General features: G+C 48.6%; 1 protein-coding gene across 4 annotated transcripts in view; it reads left to right on the plus strand.

Annotated features, from left to right (window-relative positions):
• Nucleotides 1-13,015: 13,015 nt before the first annotated feature.
• Nucleotides 13,016-24,983, plus strand: part of GMEB1 (glucocorticoid modulatory element binding protein 1) — a 58,876-nt gene continuing 46,908 nt past the window's right edge. For 2 of the 4 annotated variants that reach the window (XM_039474382.2, XM_039474383.2), the window contains exon 1: nt 13,466-13,527. The gene's annotated coding sequence lies outside the window, so the exon portion shown is untranslated. Of the gene's footprint in view, nt 13,313-13,453; nt 13,528-24,983 lie in introns of those variants that run through there. The other 2 variants (XM_074380385.1, XM_074380386.1) reach the window with 2 other exon arrangements.

The raw sequence follows: 24,983 nt of genomic DNA on the forward strand, positions 1-24,983 counted from the left end.
GCCATGGGTGCAGGCTAGGGGAGAGAAGGTAGAGTGGCAGGAGTAGAGACCATGCAACTTACTTGCGTCTTCAGGACCTGTTCCAGCTTGATCACGTATAACCACTTCCATTTGATGATGGAATGCTGCTGTGCACACCCAACTTTATGGCTAGATGGGTCAGAAAGCACCCAATTCGTGACAGGCAGTTCAGGTCACATGGTAACTTGATGACCTATCATCAAATGTTCAGTTTCTACCAAAGCCCAGTAATAGGCCAAGAGCTGTCTCTCAAAAGAAGAGTAATTATCTGCAGAAGATGGCAGGGCCTTGCTACACAATCCTAGAGGCCTCTGCTGTGATTCACCTACAGGGGCCTGTCAAAGGCACCCAACAGCATTCCTATCTGCCACTGACACCTCCAGCACCATTGGATTTGCTGGGTCCTATGGCCCAAGTGGCAGCAAAGCAGCTTGCACAGCAGCCTGGACCCGTTGCAGAGCCTTCTCCTGTTCTGGACCCCACTCAAAACTGGCAGCCTTCGGGTCACTTGATAAATGGGCTGGAGTAACACACCCAAATGAGGAATCTGCTGCCCCCCAAATCTAAATAGGTCCAGTAGGCGTTGTGCCTCTTTCTTGCTTGTAGGAGGGATCAAAGGCAGCAATTCATCCTTCACCTTAGAATATCTCAGCAGACCCCACACCACTGGACTAGAAATTCCACTGAGGTAGAAGGTCCTTGAATTTTAGTCAGATTTACTTCCCATCCCTGACACACAAATGCCTCACCAAAAAGTCCAGTGTTTTGCTATATCTCTCTCACTGGGTTTAATCGCATAACGTCATCAATGTAACGGACCAGTGTGATATCTTGTGGAAGGGAAAAATGATCAAGATCTCTGCAAAAAGGCCGGGCGCGGTGGCTCACGCCTGTAATCCCAGCACTTTGGGAGGTTGAGGTGGGTGGATCACGAGGTCAAGAGATCGAGACCATCCTGGTCAACATGGTGAAACTCTGTCTCTCCTAAAAATACAAAAAGTTAGCTGGGCATGGTGGCGCGTGCCTGTAATCCCAGCTACTTGGGAGGCTGAGGCAGGAGAATTGCCTGAACCCAGGAGGCAGAGGTTGCGGTGAGCCGAGATCGTGCCATTGCACTCCAGCCTGGGTAACAAGAGCGAAACTCCGTCTCAAAAAATAAATAAATAAATAAATAAATAACTGGTCTCTACTAAAAATACAAAAATTAGCTGGGCATAATGGCGCACGCCTTTAGTCCCAGCTATTGGGAGGCTGAGGCAGGAGAATTGCTTGAACCAGGAGGCGGAAGTTTCGGTGAGCCGAGATCACGCCATTGCACTCCAGCCTGGGTAACAAGAGCGAAACTCTGTCTCAAAAAAAAAAAAAAAAAAAAAAAATCTCTGCGAACAAGATTATGATATGAAGCTGGATAGGTGATATACCCCTGAGGTAAGGCAGTAAAAGTATATTGCTGGCCTCCCCAGCTAAAGGCAAATTGCTTCTGACAGGAATGGAGAAAAAGGTATTTGCCAAATCAGTAGCTGCATAACAGGTACCAGAAGATGTGTTAATTTACTCAAGCAACAAAGGCACATCTGGTACAGAAGCTGCAACTAGAGTCACCACTTGGTTAAGCTTATGATAATCCACTCTCATTCTCCAAGATCTATCTGTTTTCTGCAAGGTCAAATAGGAGAGTAGAATGGGGATATGGTGGGAATCACCATCTCTTTGTCTTTCAGGTCCTTAATGGTGACACTAATCTCTGCAACCCCTCCAGGGATACAATATTGCTTTTTTGTTTTGTTTTGTTTTTGAGATGGAGTTTCCCTCTTGTTGCCCAGGCTGGATGCAGTATCAGCTCGCTGCAACCTCCGCTTACTGGTTCAAGCGATTCTCCTGCCTCAGCCTCCCGAATAGCTGGGATTACAGGCACTCGCCATCATGCTTGGCTAATTTTTTTGTATTTTTAGTAGAGACAAGGTTGCATCATGTTAGCCAGGCTGGTTTCGAACTCCAGATCTCAGGTGATCCACCCACCTCAGTCTCCCAAAGTGCTGAGATTACAGGTGTGACCTCACCCAGCCGATTCTCTATTTTATTTTTATTTTTTTTTATTTTCGAGATGGAGTTTCGCTCTTGTTACCCAGGCTGGAGTGCAATGGCGCGATCTCGGCTCACCGCAACCTCCGCCTCCTGGGTTCAGGCAATTCTCCTGCCTCAGCCTCCTGAGTAGCTGGGATTACAGGCACGTGCCACCATGCCCAGCTAATTTTTTGTATTTTTAGTAGAGACAGAGTTTCACTATGTTGACCAGGATGGTCTCGATCTCTTGACCTCGTGATCCACCCGCCTCGGCCTCCCAAAGTGCTGGGATTACAGGCTTGAGCCACCACACCCGGCCAATTCTCTATTTTTATAATTCAAATTAGTCTTTTTTTTTTTTTTTTTTGAGACAGATTTTTGCTCTTGTTGCCCAGGCTGGAGTGCAGTGGCACAATCTCCGTTCATTGTAATCTCCACCCTCTGGGATCAAGCCTCCCGAGTAGCTGGGATTACAGGCTCCCACCGCTATGCCTGGCTAATTTGTTGTATTTTTAGTAGAGATGGGGTTTCCCCTTGTTAGGCAGGCTGGTCTCGAATTCCTGACCTCATGTGATCCACCTGCCTCAGCCTCCCAGCCTCAAATTAGTCTTTTGTCCACTTAACCTGAAAGTTTTCTTAATTTGTTTAAAAATTAAGTAAGAATGCAGTAGGCTGGGCGCGGTGGCTCACGCCTGTAATCCCAGCATTTTGGGAGGCTGAAGCAGGTGGATCACGAGGTCAAGAGATCAAGACCATCCTGGTCAACATGGTGAAACCCCATCTCTACTAAAAATACAAAAAATTAGCTGGGCATGGTAGCACGTGCCTGTAATCCCAGCTACTCAGGAGGCTGAGGCAGGAGAATTGCCTGAACCCAGGAGGTGGAGGTTGTGGTGAGCCGAGATTGCGCCATTGCACTCCAGCCTGGGTAACAAGAGCAAAACTCCGACTCAGGCCGGGCGCGGTGGCTCAAGCCTGTAATCCCAGCACTTTGGGAGGCCGAGGCAGGTGGATCACGAGGTTGAGAGATCGAGACCATCCTGGTCAACATGGTGAAACCCCGTCTCTACTAAAGGTGCAAAAAATTAGCTGGGCATGGTGGCGTGTGCCTGTAATCCCAGCTACTCAGGAGGCTGAGGCAGGAGAATTGCCTGAGCCCAGGAGGCGGAGGTTGCGGTGAGCCGAGATCGCGCCATTGCACTCCAGCCTGGGTAACAAGAGCGAAACTCCGTCTCAAAAAAAAAAAAAAAAAAAAAACTCCGACTCAAAAAAAAAAAAAAAAGAATGCAGTAGGTACTGGGTGTGGTGGCTCACACCTGTAATCTCAGCACTTTGGGAGGCTGAGGAAGCAGATCAATTGAGGTCAGGAGTTCAAGATCGTTCTGGTCCAAATCATGAAAACCCATCTCTACTAAAAATACAAAAATTGGGCGAGCGTGGTGGTGTGCGTCTGTAGTCCCAGCTACTCGGGAGGCGGAGGCAGGAGAATTGCTTGAACCTGGGAGGCAGAAGCAGAGACCAAGTCACTGCACTCTAGCCTGGATAACAGAATGAGACTCCATCTCAAAAAAAAAAAAAAAAAAAAAAAAAGGAAAAAAAATCAACATAGGGTCGGATGCAGTGGCTCAAGCCTATAATCCCTGCACTTTGGGAGGCCCAAACAAGTGGATCAGCTGAAGTCAGAAGTTGAAGACCAGCCTGGCCAATATGATGAAACCCTGTCTCTACTAAAGGTACAAAAAATTAGCTGGGCATGGTGGTGCACGCCTGTAATTCCAGCCACTCAGGAGGCTGAGGCAGGAGAATCACTTGAACCTGGGAGGCTGAGGTTGCAGTGAGCCAAGATCACGTCACTGCACTCCAGCTTGGGCAACATGAGCAAAACTCCATCTCAAAAAAAAAAAATCAACACAGAATAAACATGTGATCCAACAATTCCTTTTCGGGTTATAGACCCAAAATAATTGAAAGCAGGAATTTAGCTGGGCACAGTGGCTCAAGCCTGTAATCCCAGCACTTTGGGAGGCCGAGGCGGGTGGATCACAAGGTCAAGAGATGGAGACCATCCTGGTCAACATGGTGAAACCCCGTCTCTACTAAAAATACAAAACATTAGCTGGGCATGCTGGTGCGTGCCTGTAATCCCAGCTACTCAGGAGGCTGAGGCAGGAGAATTGCCTGAACCCAGGAGGCGGAGGTTGCGGTGAGCCGAGATCGCACCATTGCACTCCAGCCTGGGTAACAAGAGTGAAACTCCATCTCAAAAAAAAAAAAAAAAAGAAAGAAAGCAGGAACCTGAACAGATATTTGTACAATCACATTTATAGCAGCATTATTCACAATAGCTAAAAGGTAGAAATAATTCAAATGTCCATCAAAGGATAAATGGATAAACCAAATGAATGGATGTCTATACAATGGAATTATTATTTGATCATAAAAAGGAATGAAGTACTGAAACATGCTATATCATGAATGAACCTTGAACACATTATGCTAAGTGAAATTAATCAGACTCAAAAGGACAAATAGGGCCGGGCGTGGTGGCTCACACCTGTAATCCAAGCACTTTGGAGACCAAGGCAGGTGGGTGGATCACCTGAGGTCGGGAGTTCAAGACCAGCCTGACCAACATGGTGAAACCCCATCTTAAAAAAAAAAAAAAAAGCCGGGCGCGGTGTCTCAAGCCTGTAATCCCAGCACTTTGGGAGGCCGAGGTGGGTGGATCACGAGGTCAAGAGATCGAGACCATCCTGGTCAACATGGTGAAACCCTGTCTCTACTAAAAATACAAAAAATGAGCTGGACATGGTGGCGCATGCCTGTTATCCCAGCTACTCAGGAGGCTGAGGCAGGAGAATTGCCTGAACCCAGGAGGCGGAGGTGGCGGTGAGCCGAGATCACGCCATTGTACTCCAGCCTGGGTAACAAGAGCGAAACTCCATCTCAAAAAAAAAAAAAAAAAAAGGACAAATATTGTAAAAAAATATTAAACACTTAGCACAATCAAATTCTGGGTAGGTTCGGTGGCTCAAGCCTGTAATCCCAGCACTTTGGGAGGCCAAGGTGGGTGGATCGCTTGAGGTCACAAGTTTGAAACCACCCTGAACAACAAGGTAAAACCCTGTCTCTACTAAAAGTACAAAAATTAGTCATGTGTGGTGGCACATGCCTGTAGCCCTGCTACTCTCGGGGCTGAAACGGGAGAATAGCTTGAACCGGAGAAGCAGAGGTTGCAGTGAGCCAAGATCTCACCACTGCACTCCAGCCTGAGTGACAGAGCAAGACTCTGTCTCAAAGGGTTAAAATCGTAAACTTTATATAATGTCTATTTTATCAAAATAAAAAATTAAAAGTTAATTTAAAAATGAAATAATTTAAAAGGAAAGCTATTAGGCCAGGAGTGTTGGCCTGTAATACCAGCACTTTGGGAGGCTGAGGCGTGCGGATCAGCTGAGGTCAGGAGTTCAAGATCGGCCTGACGAACATGGTGAAACCCTGTCTCTAGCAAAAATACAAAAATTAGCTGGGCCTGGTGTTGGGCGCCTGTAACCCCAGCTACTCAGGAGGCTAAAACAGGAGAATCACTTGAACCTCGGAGGCGGAGGTTGCAGTGAGCTGAGATTGTACCCATTGCACTCCAGCCTGGGCAACAAGAGTGAAACTCCATCTCAAAAAAAAAAAAAAAAGGGAAAGATATTGAAGAGTAAGACTTCAAGTGTGCCTGTGATATCCCTGGCACTGGGCTGGGAGGTGGTCACTGGTTTTGGGGGCCTACATGATAATGGGCCAACAGTGTGTATGCCAAGTGTCCCCCCCATGCATGGTAGAGCAGAAGTGCTCATAAATGGACCGGCACGGTGGCTCACACCTGTAATCCCAGCACTTTTGGAGGCCGAGGCAGGCAGATCACGAGGTTGAGATCAAGACCATTCTGGCCAACATGGTGAAACCCCGTCTCTACTAAAAAAAATACAAAAATCAGTGGCCGGGCGTGGTGGCTTACGCCTGTAATCCAAGCACTTTGGAGGCCAAGGCGGGCGGATCACCCGAGGTCGGGAGTTCAAGACCAGCCTGACCAACATGGTGAAACCCTGTCTTTAAAAAAAAAAAAAAAGTACAAAAATCAGCTGGTGTGGTGGTGCATGCCTGCAGTCCTGGCTACTCAGGAGGCTGAGGCAGGAGAATTGCTTGAACCTGGGAGGTGGAGGTTGCAGTGAGCCGAGATCCTGCCACTGTACTCCAGCCTGGCAATAGAGCGAGACTGTGTCTCAAAAAAAAAAAAAAAAAAATCTATTTTCTGTTTTTTTTTCTTTTTTGTATGGAACAATGTGGGGAACATACCAGCAACGAATCTTATTGTAAATTCCTCAAATTGTTGTACTGATCAATGTGTAACCTGGGGGACACTAACTAGGACGCCTATTTATTTTAAGATTAACTGAAGCATGCCTAGTCCTAGCTACTCTGGAGGTTGAGGTGAAAGGATCCCTTGAGCCCAGGAGTTCCAGGCTATAGTGAGTTATGATCGTGCCATTATACTCCACCCTAAGTACTGAAGTGAGACCCTGTCTCTAAAAAAAAAAGAAAAAGCTGGGCATGGGGGCACATGCCTATAGTCTCAGCTATTTGGGAGGCTGAGGCTGGAGGATCTCTTGAGTCCAGGAGTTCTGGGCTGTAGTGTACTATGCCAATCGGGTATCCACACTAAATTCAACATCAATACGGTGACCTCCTGGGAGCGGGGAACCAGCAGGTTGCCTAAGGGGGGATGAACCGGCCCAGGTCGGAAACGGAGCAGGTCAAAACTCCTGTGCTGATCAGTAGTCGGATGGCACCTATGAATAGCCACTGCACTCCAGGCTCGGCAACATAGTGAGACCCTGTCTCTTAAAAAAAAAAAAAAAAAAAGCCGGGCGCGGTGGCTCAAGCCTGTAATCCCAGCACTTTGGGAGGCCGCGGCGGGTGGATCACAAGGTCAAGAAATCGAGACCATCCTGGTCAACATGGTGAAACCCCGTCTCTACTAAAAATACAAAAAATTAGCTGGGCATGGTGGCGCGTGCCTGTAGTCCCAGCTACTCAGGAGGCTGAGGCAGGAGAATTGCCTGAACCCGGGAGGCGGAGGTTGCGGTGAGCCGAGATCACGCCATTGCACTCCAGCCTGGGTAACAAGAGCGAAACTCCGTCTCAAAAAAAAAAAAAAAAAAAAGAGGTTGGGCGAGGTGGCTCACACCTGTAATCCCAGCAGTTTGGGAAGCTGAGGTGGACAGATCACCAGGTCAAGAGATGGAGACCATTCTGGCCAACATGGTGAAACCCTGCCTCTAATAAAAATGTAAAAATTAGCTGAGTGGTGCCATGTGCCTGTAGTCCCAGCTACTTGGAAGGCTGAGGCAGGAGAATTGTTTGATCCGGGAGGCGGAGGTTGCAGTGAGCCAAGATCATGCCACTGCACTCCAGCCTGGCAACAGAGCAAGACTCCATCTAAAAAAAACAACAAAAAAAAAGAGGACAATTTTGGTAGGAGGAGCCCACGCCCTCATTTCAAACTTTCCTGTAAAAACCTTTCTCCCGGGGACAGGCTCCATAACATGCTCAACTCTGTTGGTGTGTTTTCCTGGGGTCAGTCTTCACGTTTGGCTTCCAATAAGCCTTCATCAAATTATTTGTGCCTCAAGAGCCTTAATTTTAGCTGGCATAATGGTCACCAGCACAGACAGGTAGACTGAGGCCCAGAGAGAGCCTTCACGAAGGAAGGAAGGTCACATGGCAATGGAGGCAGCACTAACTGGGCTCTGAGTTCTGTAAGGTGAGTGGGTGGTAAGTGTTAGTGGAAGGTTTTTGTTGTAGTTTGAGACAGTCATATAGGCTGGAGTGCAGTGGCCTGATCATGGCTCACTGCCTCCTTGAACTCCTGGACTCAAGCCATCCACCAGCCTTGGCCTCCCAAAGTGCTGGGATTATAGGTGTGAGCCACCACACATGGCCTTGATTTTGCTTAGGTTGCGGTGGTGGACACCGGGTGAGGGTAGGGTTGCAGTGGGGTGGAGGAGGTGATACACCTGACTGCCGCATCTAGATTCATCCTAGTCTTTTTTTGTTGTTGTTGCACCAACTGGCAGAATTTCCTTGCTTTCTCTCTCTGCCTCCTTTTCTGATTCACTCTCCATCTGTTAGTGGCTTCTGGCTTCTGAGAATGTGGATGCAGAAGGGTGGGGTAAGCTGTCGGGGGTGGGGAGGTAGATACAAAAACACAGGCAGTCCTTAATAGACTTTTAAATATTTTTTGCGTGCTCTCTAGATACCAAGCAATGTTCTAAGAGCTAGGGGAGTCCCACCGTGAATAAAATCGACTTTGTCCCTGCTCTCACAGAGGTTCCATTGCAGGATACGTACGTATGGAGGGGAGGGGAGTGGGCTGTAGATACAGATGGGGACAAGATATGTCAGAAATGGGTAAGGGCTATAAAGGAGCTGAGAGTGTCTGGAGAGGGGGCATGACTTGAGACATGAGAACAGGGAAGACCAGGCTGAGGAACTGGGTTCTGGGGGATGGAAGGATGAAGATCCAGAGGAAGAGGGTGCCTGCCCTGGTGAAACGGTATAGGGAAAGGCTGTGAAATCCATGTGCTGGAGGAACTTTAAGAAGGCCAGTGTGGCTGGACCAGAGTGATACAAAGAGAGCAAGTCAAGGCCTGGCGGGGTGGCTCCTATCTGTAATCCCAGCACTTTGGGAGGCTGAGGTGGGTGGATCACCTGAAGTCAGGAGTTCGAGACCAGCCTGAACAATGTAGTGAAACCCTGTTTCTACTAAAAATACACAACTTAGCCAGGCATGGTGACATGTGCCTGTATTCCCAGCTACTTGGGAGAATGAGGTGGGAGAATCACTTGATATTGGGAGGCAGAGGTTGCAGTGAACTGAGATTGCACCCCTGCACTCCAGCCTGGGTGACAGAATAAGACAGTCTCAAAAAAAAAAAAAAAAAAGCAAGTCAAGAGAGGATCCCAGTGCCAGCTGTAGACCATGATGGGGAGTTCACAATCAATTTTTCTTTTTCTTTTTTTTTTTCTTTTTTGAGACGGAGTTTCGCTCTTGTTACCTAGGCTGGAGTGCAATGGCGGGATCTCGGCTCATCGCAACCTCCGCCTCCTGGGTTCAGGCAATTCTCCTGCCTCAGCCTCCTGAGTAGCTGGGATTACAGGCACATGCCACCATGTCCAGCTAATTTTTTGTATTTTTTAGTAGAGATGGGGTTTCACCATGTTGACCAGGATGGTCTCGATCTCTTGACCTAGTGATCCACCCGCCTCGGCCTCCCAAAGTGCTGGGATTACAGGCTTGAGCCACCGCCCCTGGCCCAATTTTTCTTTTTTTGAGCCAGAGTCTTGCTCTGTTGCCAGGCTAGAGTGCAATGGCACGATCTTGGCTCACTGTAATCTCTGCCTCCTGCAAGTGATTCTTCTGCCTCGGCCTCCTGAGTGGGACTACAGGTGCATGTCACCACGCCCAGGTAATTTTTGAATTTTTAGTAGAGATGGGGTTTCACCATGTTGGCCAGGATGGTGTCCATCTCTTGACCTCATGATCCGCCCACCTCGGTCTCCCAAAGTGCTGGGATTACAGGCATGAGCCGCTGTGCCTGGCCACAATGAGTTTTTTTTCTAGGGGGATAGGGGGCCACTAGAAGAATTAAGAATGAAGACTCAAAGGCAGCAAGACAGGAAGTAGGGAGACCAATTAGGAGGCTTTGGCTGTGACAGAGGCAGGAAATGATGATCTGGACCAAGTCAGAGTGAGAGAAGAGGTAATATTCTAGGGGTCTTCGGGAGGTGACTGAGAAATGAGGGCAACATTCCCTAGGTGGAGGACACCAGGAGAGAAGCAGGTATGTTGGAGACATGTAAGGGGAGGTGGGGAGAGAAACCAATTCAGTTGTGGGCATATAGAGTATGGAGAGTCGGTGGACAGCCAGAGATACTGTTCCAAGCTGGAGGAGAGACCAGATGATACTTGAAGTTTTTGTCCTTTAAAAATTCAGTTGCCAGGAGCAGTGGCTTATGCCTGTAATCCCAGCACTTTGGGAGACTCAGGCGGACAGCTCACCTGAGGTTATGAGTTCAAGACCAGCCTGGCCAACACGATGAAAACCCATCTCTGCTAAAAATACAGAAATTAGCCAGGCATGATGGTAGGCACGTGTAATCCCACCTGCTTAGGGGGCTGAGGCAGGAGAATCGCTTGAACTTGGGAGGCAGAGGTTGCAGTGAGTGGAGATGACGCCACTGCACTCCAGCCTGGGTGACAAGAGCAAGACACTGTCTCAAAAAAAAAAAAAAAAAAAAAAAAAATTAGTTATAGGCCAGGCGCGGTGGTTGATGCCTGTAATCCCAGCATTGTCGGAGGCTGAGGTGAGTGGGTCACCTGAGGTCATGAGTTTGAGACCAGCCTGACCAATACAGTATCTCTACTAAAAATACAAAAATTAGCCAGGGATGGCAGGGCATGCCTATAATCCCAGCTACTTGGGAGGCTGAGGCAGGAGAATCCCTTGAACTCAGAAGGTGGAGGTTGCAGTGAGCTGAGATCGTGGGCCACTGCACTCCGGCTTCAGCGACAGAGCAAGGCTCTATCTCAAAAAAAAAGAAAGAAAAAGTTATCATCTAGGCATGGTGGCTCTCGCCTGTAATCCCAGCACTTTGGGAGGCTGAACTGAGTGGATCCCTTAAGCTCAGGAATTTGAGACCAGCCTTGGTAAATTCCATCTCTACAAAAAATAAAAAAAGTAGCTAAACATGGTTGTGCAAGCTACTCAAGAGGTCAAAGTTGGAGGATCACTTGTACCCGGGAGGTTGAGGATGCGATGAGCTGAGATTGTGCCACTGCACTCCAGACTGGTCAACAGTGAGACTCTGTCCCAAAAAATAACTAAATAAAAATAAATGGCCGAGCGCGGTAGCTCATGCCTGTAATCCCAGCACTTTGGGAGGCCGAGACGAGCGAATTATGAGATGAAGACATCGAGACTATCCTGGCCAACATGGTGAAACCCTGTCACTATTGAAAATACAAAAATTAGCTGGGTGTGATGGCATGCACCTGTCCAGCTACTTTTGAGGAGGCTGAGGCAGATGAATTGCTTGAACCCATAAGGGCAGAGGTTGCAGTAAGCCGAGATTGCACCACTGCACTCCAGCCTGGTGACAGAGACTCCCTCTCAAAATAAATAAATAAATACAGTGTCTCACACCTGTAATTCCAGGACTTCGGGAAGCCAAGGCAGGACGATTGCTTGAGATCAGTGTGGGCAACATGGAGAAACCCCATCTCTACTAAAAACACACGAATTAGCCAGGTATGGTGGCTCCTGCTTGCGGTCCCAGGGACTCAGGAGGCTGAGGCAGGAGGATTGCTTGAGCACAGGAGGCCAGGGTTGCAGTGAGCCGAGATCCTGCCCCTGCACTCAGCCTGGACGATCAAGTGAGACTCTGCTAAAAAAGAGAAAAAAGAGCCGGGCGCGGTGGCTCAAGCCTGTAATCCCAGCACTTTGGGAGGCCGAGGCGGGTGGATCACGAGGTCGAGAGATCGAGACCATCCCGGTCAACATAGTGAAACCCCGTCTCTACTAACAATACAAAAAATTAGCTGGGCATGGTGGCGCGTGCCTGTAATCCCAGCTACTCAGGAGGCTGAGGCAGGAGAATTGCCTGAACCCGGGAGACGGAGGTTGCGGTGAACCGAGATCGCGCCATTGCACTCCAGCCTGGGTAACAAGAGCGAAACTCCGTCTCAAAAGAAAGAGAAAAAAGAAAAGAGAAACTAAAGAAAAGAGAAGAAAAGAAAAAAGAAAAAACCTACTTAGTAGGGTTGCTGTGAGGGTTACAGAAAACAAAAGCATCTTCACCAAGCCTTAGGCCATAGAAAGGTCTTTCGATTGTTTGTTTTTTGAGTTGGAGTCTCATTCTTGCCTAGGCTCGAGTGCAGTGGCCTGATCTCTGCTCATTGCAACTTCCATCCACACCCGGCCACAGAAAGATCTTAATAAAGCTGGGCGCACTGGCTCGCCTGTAATCCCAGCATTTTCGGAGGCGGAGACGGGCGGACCACGAGGTCAGGAGACAGAGACCATCTTGGCCAACATGGTGAAACTCTGTCTCTACTGAAAAAAAAAAAAAAAAAAAAGAAAAGAAAAAAATCGGCCGGGCACGGTGGCACGCGCCTGTCGTCCCAGTTACTTGGGAGGCTGAGGTCGGAGAATTGCTTAAATCCGGGAGGCAGAGGTTGTCGTGAGCCGAGATCGCGCCACTGCACTCCAGCCTGGCAACAGAGCCATACTCCCTCTCACAGAAAAAGAAAAAATAAAGGTCTTTTTTTTTTTTTTTTTTTTTGAGATGGAGTTTCGCTCTTGTTGCCCAGGCTGGAGTGCAATGGCGCGATCTCGGCTCACCGCAACCTCCGCCTCCTGGGTTCAGGCAATTCTCCTGCCTCAGCCTCCTGAGTAGCTGGGATTACAGGCACGCACCACCACGCCCAGCTAATTTTTTTTTGTATTTTTAGTAGAGACGGGGTTTCACCATGTTGACCAGGATGGTCTCGATCTCTTGACCTCGTGATCCACCCGCCTCGGCCTCCCAAAGTGCTGGGATTACAGGCTTGAGCCACCGCGCCCGGCCAAATAAAGGTCTTAATACGTGTTAATTACTATTACTGACCCCGGGAATTCTCCGAAGCACTTTTCATGCAGGTATCACCTTTTTTTTTTTAGCACTTACATTATGCCTTATGGGAAACAGAAGCTTAGAGTTGTCAGGAAATTCCTCCAGAGTCCCTTACATTTCCAGCAGGGGAGTCAAGACTTGAACCTAGCAAGTCACAAGCAGAAAAAGCTTGGCAAACGGGCCTGGGTCAGATAATGCTTAGGGCTTGCTCAAGGACTCATGACCAGTCGTGATCTATGCAAATCTTCTGACTGCAAATTGATAGCTGGATTGTAACTTGAAGGGTCTGATAAGACGGAAACTTCATAGAACAGGATTTGGGGAAGTAAAAGGCGTAGAGTCCTCCAGAGGAGTCGAGAAAGCTAGCTTGGCCCTCGATTGCGGATGAGGTGATTCTTTCATTTAGGCGTTATTTTCCTCATTTGTGAGTGCGGGAAGGAGAGTTATTGGGGTCTCTAGCGACCTTTCCAACACTGATTTTCAAGGGTGGAGGAATCCTGCTCAGGTAAAGGCCCAAATCCCTTGGCTAAAGTTAATCCTCGGTGGGGCCGGCAATAGGGACGCGTCCCCTTTAAGGCGCCAGCTCGCCAGCGGCGGCGGCCGGAAGTGTTGAAGCCCGGCCTGGCGGCGGCGGTGGCGGTAGCTGCCGTGGCGGCCTCTGCGCATGCTCCGTCGCCCGCCCGCCCTGGCCGCTCGCCGCCCGCCCGCCCGACGGAGACGGTGAGGAGGGGGAGGGGTGGGCGCGCGGGCGCGGGCGCGGGGTGGGGTGGGGGCGGGGGGGCGGGCGCGGGGGCCGCGCGGCGGCCGGCGAGGGCGGGCGGGCGCGCAGGGGGCGGGGGGCTGCTGCCTCCGCGGGCGCCTCCCCACGCCCTGTGCGTGCCGCCGCCGCCGCCGGGGAGCGAGCGGACGTCGCGGCGCCGCGGGGGGGTGGGGGGACGCTGCCGCTGGGTCCGCCCGAGCAGCCGGGCCGCCCCCAGCGCAGCCGGCCGTGCTGCCGGGGCTCGGGCCCCAGGCCAGGGCGGCGGGAACCGGCGAGCCCAGCACCGGGGGGGCCCCGGCGCCCCCGGACCGCGGGGCCCGGAAGTACTCGGCTGAGGGGCCAGGAGGGGCCGGAGTGACTCCGGACTGAGAGGCCCGAGCGCCCAGGACCCCGACGAGGGGTCCAGGGAGCGTGGGGTATCTCCAAAGGCGGGGTCCGGGGAGCACCGGGGCCTTGGATGGGGAGCTGGTTAGAGGCCCGGGCCCCGCCCGGTGGGAGGGGGACGATGAGTGAGGGAAGCCCGCCTGGGAGGAGACCCTCTGGGAGGTTTGGCTGGGGAGCAAAGAGTACGGAGTGGGTTCTTCCGAGGAAAGCAGAGTCCGGCGTCTTCCGAGGGCCGCAGTAGAGGCCTCGGCCGTTCAGAACAAGGGGGAAAAAAAGGCAAGTTCTTTTCCAAAAGCAGGGAGGGAAGAGGAGCTCCAGGGGGAAGTGAGCAGGCCCAGGTCTCCCTGCAGATGAGCGTGTGGTAGGAAGACTCCTGGAGCCTCCCGAGGTGTGAAAGAGCAGGGCTCCAAACGTGAGGGGGTGCAGGAGGCTCGAGTACCTCCTGCTGTCTAAGTGGAGAACAGAGGAGCCTGCCAGGTCAGGGCTGGAGAAAGTAGAGATCGTGGAGGGAAGACGCTTAGGGTGTTGGCGCCTTCTGAAATGGCAGGGGAATCGGCCAGGTGTTACCCAATGGAGGGGCAGGATAGATGAAGGCAGCATGCCCACCCGAGGGACTTGGAGGGTCCACCAGACGAGCCAGCCAAACCTTGACCTAGACAGCAAGCACAGCCCTAAATTCTCTTCAAGAGGAGAGAAGCCTCAAAACCACTTCCTAGCAGACACAGATGGGGCCTTGCCCGGTGTCTATTCAGGCGAATCAAGACGGGTTTTAGGAAGAGACTGTCAGATGCGATTCTAGTCTTGAGGGATTCTCTTTTCCCCCTTGCCTCTGCTACTAGTTAGCAAAGTGCATTTGGGGAACCTTTTCATTCAGTGTTTGCACTGTCTTCTAATTTGAGAGCCTTAAATCAAGGACGTATATTTAATATCTTAAATGATGATTTTTTTTTTTTTTTTTTTTGAGGCGGGGGTGCCTATTTACTTCAGCAAACACATTGAATAGGTGGCTTCTACTCAGCTTCATTAGGTTTATCAGAGGGGCCGTATTTTGGTCTTGCCCTGAGCCAAAATCCGCTGGGCTGTAGGGATGACTCTCCTAAGAACTCATCCCATCGCTCCCTCAAACATTTACATAGTAGTCTCCAGTCTGTGACTTAGAACTTCACCTCCTCTGAATACTTCTCTCAATGTTTTTGCGTAGTTTACTTGTCGACTTCATTACATCTTGCACTCTGGATCACTCGCTGAATACACGAGAAGAAATAAAGGGGATATCAAGGAGTTTTAGCCTCAAGTAATACAATTTTAACTTGGATTTGTTCCCCTTATTTTAAACAAAACCATAGTTTAAAGTGGAAATTTCTTTTTTATTTCTTTTTCTTTTTGGGAAAAGAGTTTCCCTTTCACTGCCCAGGCGGGAGTGCAGTGAGTGGTGCGATCTCGGCTCACTGCAAACTCGATCCTCTCTTTCACCTCAGCCTCCTGAGTAGCTGGGACTACAGGCCCATGGCACCGAGCCCGCCTAATTTTGTTTGTTTTCGGGTGGTTGCTGTGAGCGGCCTCCTCGGCCTTTCTTCAGCTCGAGTTCTAGACCAGCTTGGGCAACATGGTGAAACCCCGTCTCTACAAAAAACAACAAAAATTAGCCAGGTGTGGTGGCGCTGCCGTTGGTCCCAGCTACTCAAGGAGGCTTAAGGTGGGAGAATTGCTTGAGCCCCGGAAGTTGAGGTTGCAGTGAGCCGAGAGTGTGCCAGTATTCCCCAGCCTGGGTGGCAGAGTGAGACTTTTGTCTCACCAAAAAAAAAAAAAAAAAACAAAACTGCACAGTCTACAATAGTTACAATAGAGTGTGGAATAAAATATTTTGGGCCAATCGCAGTAGCTTAGCATGGTGGCAGACGCTTATAATCCCAGTTACTTGGGTGGCTGAGGCAGGAGAATCGCTTGAATCTGGGAGGCGGAAGTTGCAGTGAACTGAGTCCGTGCCATTGCACTCCAGCTTGGGCAACAAGAGTGAAACTGTCTCAAAAAAGTATTAAATAAATATTTTGGAGTTAGAAAATTTCAGGAATCTCGTACTTATTATTCATTTTTATTTTTTAGCCTCCAGAAAGTGCCAATATTATTATTATTATTATTATTATTATTATTATTTTGAGACGGAGTCTTGCTTTGTTGCCAGGCTGGAGTGCAGTGGTGCAATCTCACCTCACTGTAACCTCCACCTTCCAGGTTCAAGCAGCCTCCCGAGTAGCTGGGAGTACAGGCGTGCGCCACCACGCGTGGCTCATTTTGTATTTTTGGTAGAGATGGGGTTTCTCCATATTGCTCAAGCTGGTCTCGAACTCCTGATCTTAAGTGATCCACCCACCTTAGCCTCTTAAGTGCTAGGATTACAGGTGTGAGCCACTGCACCTGAATGATTTTTGTATTTTTAGTAGAGACAGGCTTTCACCGTGTTGGCCAGGATGGTCTCAATCTGTTTACCTTGTGATCAGCCTACCTCAGCCTCCCAAAGTGCTGAGATTACAGGTGTGAGCCATGGTGCCTGGCCAGTATTATTTCTTTTTAATTACTGCTTCCAGTGTCCCTCCCTGCATTCATGACATTTGTGTTTATTCAAACATAGCATCTTGCCACATTTTAAACATTGGATTTTCAGGGCACACAAAAACGAATTTTTTTCATTTAATTTCTGAGTGGGTCACAAGTAATTCGTTGAGTATTCTGGTAGCTATATGAGCAGTGATGTGCTTAGTTTCAAGGTGTCTTTTTTGTCTTTGAAAATAACTACAGGCTGGGCACAGTGGCTCAGGTCTTTAATCTCAGCACTTTGAGAACCTGAGGTGAGAGGACTGCTCGAGCCCAAGAGTTTGACACCAAGCTAGGCCACATAGCAAGACCTCACATCTACAGAGAAATAAAGAAATTAGGCCAGGTGCAGTGGCTCAAGCCTGTAATCCCAGCACTTTGGGAGGCTGAGGTGAGTGGATCATGAGGTCAGGAGTTCAAGGCCAGCCTGGCCAACATGGTGAAATCCTATCTCTACTAGAAATACAAAATATTAGCTGGGCGTGGTGGCGGGCACCTGTAATCCCAGCTACTTGGGAGGCTGAAACACAAGAATTGCTTGAACTAAGGAGGCAGAAGTTGCAGTGAGCCAAGATGGCGCCACTGCACTCCAGCCTGGGTGACAGAATGAGACTATCTCAAAAAAAAAAATAAATAAAAGCAAGTTTAAATAAAAAGAATTCCAGAGAGAGTTGTATGATTTCACATTGAATACTTTAAAGCCCCTTCCATGAAATACTCAAAGGATAAACTCACTCATTTTGCCTCAGGTGTTTTTGTTGCTACTTTTCCATTTACACTTAGCTCAGAGACGACCTTGCATTCAGGCAATGTAGTCTGTAGAGCTGGTTTTGGGTTACTTGTAAGTAATATGGTATTTAGGGTGATAAGTGATAACTCAACACAAACTTGCTTCTCTAAAGAAAGTCAGAATTGTCGTGTTGAATCAGACCCGTGACTTAGACTGATGTTGAAAGATGTATTGTGAGGCTGGGCGCGGTGGCTCACGCCTGTAATCCCAGCACTTTGGGAGGCTGAGGCGGGTGGATCACAAGGTCAAGAGATTGAGACCATCCTGGTCAACAGTGAAACCCCGTCTCTACCAAAAATACAAAAAATTAGCTGGGCATGGTGGCGCGTGCCTGTAATCCCAGCTACTCAGGAGGCTGAGGCAGGAGAATTGCCTGAACCCAGGGGGCAGAGGTTGCGGTGAGCCGAGATCGTGCCATTGCACTCCAGCCTGGGTAACAAGCGAAACTCCATCTCAAAACAAAAAAAAGAAAGATGTATTGTGGATGATTATAATTATCCTCTCTGATAAATTCTCAGAAGGCTAGAGAAGTAGCCAAAACATTCCTCTTGCATACTAAGGTATGGTGTGGGTAAAGAGTAAAATATGAGTTCCTGTTGAGGAAGATATTAACGAAGAAGTTAGTCAACCACCTATTCAGAATGTTGTAGAGGGGACTTTCCTTAGGGTCGAATGTTGAAATTAGAAGCATCCTTCTAAATCTGCTTCTTTAACCATTTAATAATCCATTATTTTGCCTCAGGTATTACAGGTTGAGTATCCCTAATCTGAAAATCTGAAACCCCAAATCTCCAAAATCTGAAACTTTTTGAGCCAACATGATGGCATAAGTGAAAAATCCCACAGATTAGTAGTTAATGCAGACTCTTCTGTGCACAAAATTATTTTTATTATTATTTGAGACTGAGTTTCGTTCTTGTTGCCCAGGCTGAAGTATAGTGGTGAGATCTCAGCTCACCAAAACCTCCGCCTCCCGGATTCAAGCAATTCTCCTGCCTCAGCCTCCAAAATAGCTGGGATTATAGGCATGTGCCACTATGCCCGACTAATTTTGTATTTTCAGTAGAGATGGGGTTTCTCCATATTGGTTAGGCTGGTCTCCAACTCCTGACCTCAGGTGATTTGCCTGCCTTGGCCTCCCAAAGTGCTGGGATTACAGGCGTGAGCCACTGCACCTGGCCTTTTTTTTTTGAAATGGAGTCTTACTCTGTTGCCAGGCCGGAGTGCAGTTGTGTGATGGCTCACTTCAACCTCTGCCTCCCGGGTTCAAGTCATTCTCCTGCCTCAGTCTCCCGAGTAGCTGGGACTACAGGTGTGTGCCAACACACCCAGCTAATTTTTGTATTTTTAGTAGAGATGGGGTTTCACCATATTGTCCAGGATGGTCTCTATCTCTTGACCTCGTGATCTGCCTGTCTTGGCCTCCCAAAGTTCTGGGATCACAGGCATGAGCCACCATGCCCAGCCGTTTTTTTTGAGACTGAGTTTCTCTCTGTCACCCAGGCTGGAGTGCAGTCATGAGGTCTTGGCTCACTGCAACCTGTTCCTCCTGGGTTCAATGAATTCTCCTGCCTCAGCTTCCTGAGTAGCTGGGATTACATGCACCCACCTTCATTTCCTGCTAATTTTTATATTTTTAGTAGAAATGGTGTTTTACCATGTTGCCCAGGGTGGTCTCAAACTCCTGACCTCAAGTGATCTGCCTGCCTTGGTCTCCCAAAGTACAGGAATTATAGGCATGAGCCACTGTGCCTGTCCCCTTTTCTAGTTTTAAGTCTTCAAGGAGCAGAAGTTTATATTGTGTACGATAATATCTTGCAGTTACTTTTTCTCTGCAATATCCAATAGTGTCATGTCTCTCTTCCTTCTGTGGTTCCTTAAGAGCCGTTATTGTTGCTCCTCATATCCAAGGAATCTAACTCTGCCTGATATGAGGTAGACTCAATATAATATTTGTTGAACTGGCCATAATCATGAGCCATAAGCTATATAGCTTAGCCTAGCTGCCTAGGCAAATTTATATATCCCCAGATAGGAAGGTAGAAAGTTCTAGAAGTGTCCAGGCATGATGGTTCACACTTGTAATTACAACACTTTGGGAGTCCGATGCGGGATGATAACTGGAAGCCAGAAGTTTAAGACCAGCCTGGGTAGCATACTGAGATCCTATCTCTATCTTTAAATAAAAAAATATAAAATAAGAAAGTTCTAGAAGTCTTTTAGGCTAAAGTGAGTCTCTAAATTGGACAAAAATGTATTGCATACTTGCTGTGTGTTCAGATTTGTTTACAAAGTTTCAGATAAGCAGTTTTGTAGATAAAATGTAAGTCTGGGCCGGGCGCAGTGGCTCAAGCCTGTAATCCCAGCACTTTGGGAGGTCGAGGCGGGTGGATCACGAGGTCAAGAGATCGAGACCATCCTGGTCAACATGGTGAAACCCCGTCTCTACTAAAAAATACAAAAAATTAGCTGGACATGGTGGCACGTGCCTGTAATCCCAGCTACTCAGGAGGCTGAGGCAGGAGAATTGCCTGAACCCAGGAGGCGGAGGTTGCGGTGAGCCGAGATCGCGCCATTGCACTCCAGCCTGGGCAACAAGAGCGAAACTCCGTCTCAAAAAAAAAAAAAAATGTAAGTCTGATATTTGAAAACCATTTATTACACATCCGTCCTGGGCACTGTGCTAGCCATGGGGGAGTTGCTAAATAAGAAAAGCAATCCTGGTCAGGCATAGTGGCTCACGCCTGTAGTCCCAGCACTTTGGGAGGCCAAGGCAGACAGCTCATGAGGTCAAAAGATGGAGACCAGGCCAGGTGCAGTGGTTCACATCTGTAATCCCAGTATTTTGGGAGGCTGAGGTGGGCGGATCATGAGGTCAGGGGTTTGAGACCAGCCTAGCCAGCATGGTGATACCCCATCTCTACTAAAAATAAAAAAATTAGCCCGGTGTGGTTGCGCAAATCTGTAATTCCAGCTACTCAGGAGGCTGAGGCAGGAGAATGACTTGAACCTGGGAGGCGGAGGTTGCAGTGAGCTGAGATTGTGCCATTACATTCCAGCTTGGGTGATGGAGTGAGACTCTGTCTCAAAAAAAAAAATTACAAAAATTAGCCAGGCATAGTGGCTCTTGCCTATAGTCCCAGCTACTCAGGAGGCTGAGGTAGGAGAATTGCCTGAACCTGGGAGGTGGAGGTTTCAGTGAGCCGAGATTGCGCCACTCTACTCCAGCCTGCCAACAGAGTTAGACTACTTCTCAAAAGAAAAAAAGAGCCGGACGCGGTGACTTAGGCCTGTAATCTCAGCACTTTGGGAGGCTGAGGCAGGCGGATCACAAGGTCAGAAGTTTGAGGCCAGCCTGGCCAATATGGTGAAACTCCATCTGTACTAAAAATTAGCTGGGTGTGGTAGTGCATGCCTGTAATTCCAAGTACTTGGGACGCTGAGGTAGGAGGATTGCTTGAACCCAGGAGGCGGAGGTTACACTGAGCTGAGATTGTGCCACTACACTCCTGCCTGGGCAATGGAGGGAGACTTTGTCTCAAAAAAAACCAAAAAGCCCCACAATACTTGGCTGGGTGTGGTGGCTCATGCCTATAATCCCAGCACTTTGGGAGGCCGAGGCCGAGGCGGATCACCTGAGGTCAGGAGTTCTAGACCAGTGTGACCAACATGGAGAAACCCTGTCTCTACCAAAAATACAAAAATTATCCAGGCATGGTGGCCCATGTCTGTGATCCCAGCTACTGGGGAGGCTGAGGCAGGAGAATCACTTGAATCTGGGAGGCAGAGGTTGCGGTGAGCCAAGATCATGCCATTGCATTCCAGCCTGGGCAACAAGAGCAAAACTCCATCTTTTTTTTTTTTTTTTTGAGACAGAGTTTCGCTCTTGTTACCCAGGCTGGAGTGCAATGACGCGTTCTCGGCTCACCACAACCTCCGCCTCCTGGGTTCAGGCAATTCTCCTGCCTCAGCCTCCTGAGTAGCTGGGATTACAGGCACGCGCCACCACGCCCAGCTAATTTTTTGTATTTTTTAGTAGAGAGGGGGTTTTACCATGTTGACCAGGATGGTCTCGATCTCTTGACCTCGTGATCCACCCGCCTCGGCCTCCCAAAGTGCTGGGATTACAAGCTTGAGCCACCGCGCCCGGCCATTCCATCTTAAAAAAAAAAAAAGTAATCCTTGCTTTCCCAAGATGTACAGACTGAGAAGTAAAAGCCAATCAAAGTGAGATGATGGTTGTGACTAGGGTACTGCAGGTGCTGAGAGATCAAGAACAGGAACTCAGCTGGGTGTGGTGGCTCACCCTTGTAATCTCAGCACTTTGGGAGGCCGAGGCGGGTGGATCACCTGAGGCCAGGAGTTCAAGACCAGCCTGGCCAATATGGTGAAACCCTGTCTTATTTAAAAAAAAAAAAAAGAACACAAACTCAAACCTAGTGAAGGAATTCACAGAAGGCCTCTCCAAGGAAGTGATATTTCAAGTAAATCACGAAATGGTTAGCAGGGAGTAGCCAAAAAGGAAGGGAAAGATAATTCCAGGTAGAGAAAATAAGTGTTAAGCCTTGGGTGAGAAAATATGGCATGTTTGAGAAATTGAAAAAATTCAGTGAAAGGAGCTCACAATGTGAGAATTATGAGAAGTAAGGATAGCAGGGTGGACAGGGAATATATTTGGAGGATTTTGTAAGACAAGGTATTGGCACATTATAACAATATCTAACAGCAACAGGAATCCACTAAAGGATTTTTTTGGGGGGCACCTATGATCTTGCCCTGTTGCCCAGGCTGGAGGGCAGTGGTGTAATCATCGTTCATTGCAGCCTTGAATTCCGGGGCTGGGCTTGAACAATCCTCCCACCTCAGCTTTGTGAGTAGCAGGGATTACAGTTCCATGCCACTGCACTCTGCCAACTTTTAAATGTTTTTAGAGATAGGATCTCGCTATGTTGGCTGGGTTGGTCTTGAACTCCTGGCCTCAAGTGATCTTCCCATCTTGGCCTCCCAAAATGCTGGGATTACAAGTGTGACCAGCAAGCCTGGCTCACTGAAGGATTTTTTGAGTGGGGAAATGGCCTTGGCTTTTAGTATGATCACTTTGGCTATTCTGTGGAGAGTGAACTGGCAGAGAGCAAGACCACAGATTAGGACAGTGATAAGCAGCTGCAAAAATCCAGGTAACAGAGTGTGGTGGCTCACAATATGGTGGCAGTAGCACAGATAGAGAATAGGAGGATGATTAAAAGAGATATTTAGGTGGTAGAAAGGATAGAATTTGGTGGTTGATTTGGATTTAGAAAGAGATGAGAGGAGTCAAAAATAACTTTAGAGACAAGCATGATGGCATGCTCCTGTAGTCCTACCTACTCAGGAGCCTGAGGCAAGCTATCACTTGAGCCCAGGAGTTTGAGGCCAGCCTGGGCAACATGGTGAGACCCTGTCTCTAAAAAATAAAATTGGCCAGGCATGGTGGCTCACGCCTGTAATCCCAGCACTTTGGGAGGCCGAGGTGGGCGAATTATGGGGTCAGGAGATGGAGACCATCCTGGCTAATATGGTGAAACCCTGTCTCTACTAAAAAAAAAAAAAAATACAAAAATTGGCTGAGTGCGATGGCTCACACCTGTAATCCCAGCACTTTGGGAGGCCGAGGCAGGTGGATCACGAGGCCAGGCCAGCCTGACCAGCATGATGAAACCCCGTTTCTACTAAAAATACAAAAATTACCCAGGTGTGGTGGCACATGCCTTTAGTTCCAGCTACTTGGGAGGCTGAGGCAGGAGAATCACTTGAACCCAGGCCGGGCGCGGTGGCTCAAGCCTGTAATCCCAGCACTTTGGGAGGCCGAGGCGGGTGGATCACGAGGTCAAGAGGTCGAGACCATCCCGGTCACCACGGTGAAACCCCGTCTCTACTAAAAATACAAAAAATTAGCCGAGCACGGTGGCGCGCGCCTGTAGTCCCAGCTACTCAGGAGGCTGAGGCAGGAGAATTGCCTGAACCCAGGAGGCGGAGGTTGCGGTGGGCCAAGATCATGCCATTGCACTCCAGCCTGGGTAACGAGCAAAATTCCATCTCAAAAAAAAAAAAAATCGCTTGAACCGGAGAGGCAGAGGTTCTTAGTGAGCCGAGATTGCATGCCATTCATTGTACTCCAGCCTGGGTGACAGAGCAAGACTCCATCTCAACAAACAAACAAACAAAAACAGAAACTGGCCATGCATGGTGGCGGGTGCTTGCAATCCCAGCTACTCAGGAGGCTGAGGCAGGAGAATCACTTGAATCCGAGAGGTGGAAGGTACAGTGAGCCAAGATCATACCACTGCACTTCCAGCCTGGACGATAGAGCAAAACTCAGTCTCAAAAAAAAAAAAAAGCCTTGTTAGTTTCTGGCTTGCAAAAATGTGTGGAGTGTAGCACCATTTACTGAATCAGGAAATGTAGAAACAGATTTGAGAGGAAACATGAGTTTAGTTTAATGTGCCTACAAGACATAGTAGAGGCTGTTGGATGTAGAGGATATAGAATTCAGGAAAAAAGGTTGAATGTGAGAATCATAAAGGGCAGAAATAAAAGTCAGATATGAGGAATTTTAACTATAGGTCATATTCAAGCAAAAATTGATGGAACCAGCATATATCAATATATCATTGCCTAAGATGAGCAAGGCTGTAAGAGGGGCAAAGATTTTTTTTTTTTTTTTTTTTTTTTTTTTTTTTGAGAAAGAGTCTACAGCCTTGATCTCCCAGCCTCAAACAGTCCTTCCTCCTCAGCTTCCTGAGTAGCTGGGACTATAGGTGTGTGCCACCACACCCAGTTAATTTTTTTTTTAGAAATGAGGTCTCACAGGCCGGGCGCGGTGGCTCAAGCCTGTAATCCCAGCACTTTGGGAGGTCGAGGCGGGTGGATCACGAGGTCGAGAGATCAAGACCATCCTGGTCAACATGGTGAAGCCCCGTCTCTACTAAAAATACAAAAAATTAGCTGGGCATGGTGGCACGTGCCTGTAATCCCAGCTACTCAGGAGGCTGAGGCAGGAGAATTGCCTGAACCCAGGAGGCGGAGGTTGCGGTGAGCCGAGATCGCGCCATTGCACTCCAGCCTGGGTAACAAGAGCGAAACTCCGTCTCAAAAAAAAAAAAAAAAAAAAAAAAGAAATGAGGTCTCACTATGTTGCCCAGTCTGGATACAAAGACTTTTTGGCAAGTTGCAGCACCTGTCCTCAAGGAAAGTGCAGTGCAATTAGGGAGATAAATATCTGTTCAATTTTTTTTTTTTTTTTTTTTGAGACGGAGTTTCGCTCTTGTTACCCAGGCTGGAGTGCAATGGCGCGATCTCAGCTCACTGGCAACCTCTACCTCCTGGGTTCAAGCAATTCTCCTGCCTCAGCCTCCTGAGTAGCTGGGATTACAGGCACGCACCACCATGCCCAGCTAACTTTTTGTATTTTTAGTAGAGACGGGGTTTCACCATGTTGACCAGGATGGTCTCGATCTCTTGACCTCGTGATCCACCCGCCTCGGCCTCCCAAAGTGCTGGGATTACAGGCTTGAGCCACTGCGTCTGGCATGTCTGTTCAATTAACAATACAGGACATAGTGTGTAAACATTAGAAGAGAGGTACTCCAGGCCGGGCACGGTGGCTCAAGC

The sequence above is a fragment of the Saimiri boliviensis genome, chromosome 11, assembly GCF_048565385.1.
Source record: "Saimiri boliviensis isolate mSaiBol1 chromosome 11, mSaiBol1.pri, whole genome shotgun sequence".
In the NCBI taxonomy this organism is placed as follows: Eukaryota; Metazoa; Chordata; class Mammalia; order Primates; family Cebidae; genus Saimiri; species Saimiri boliviensis.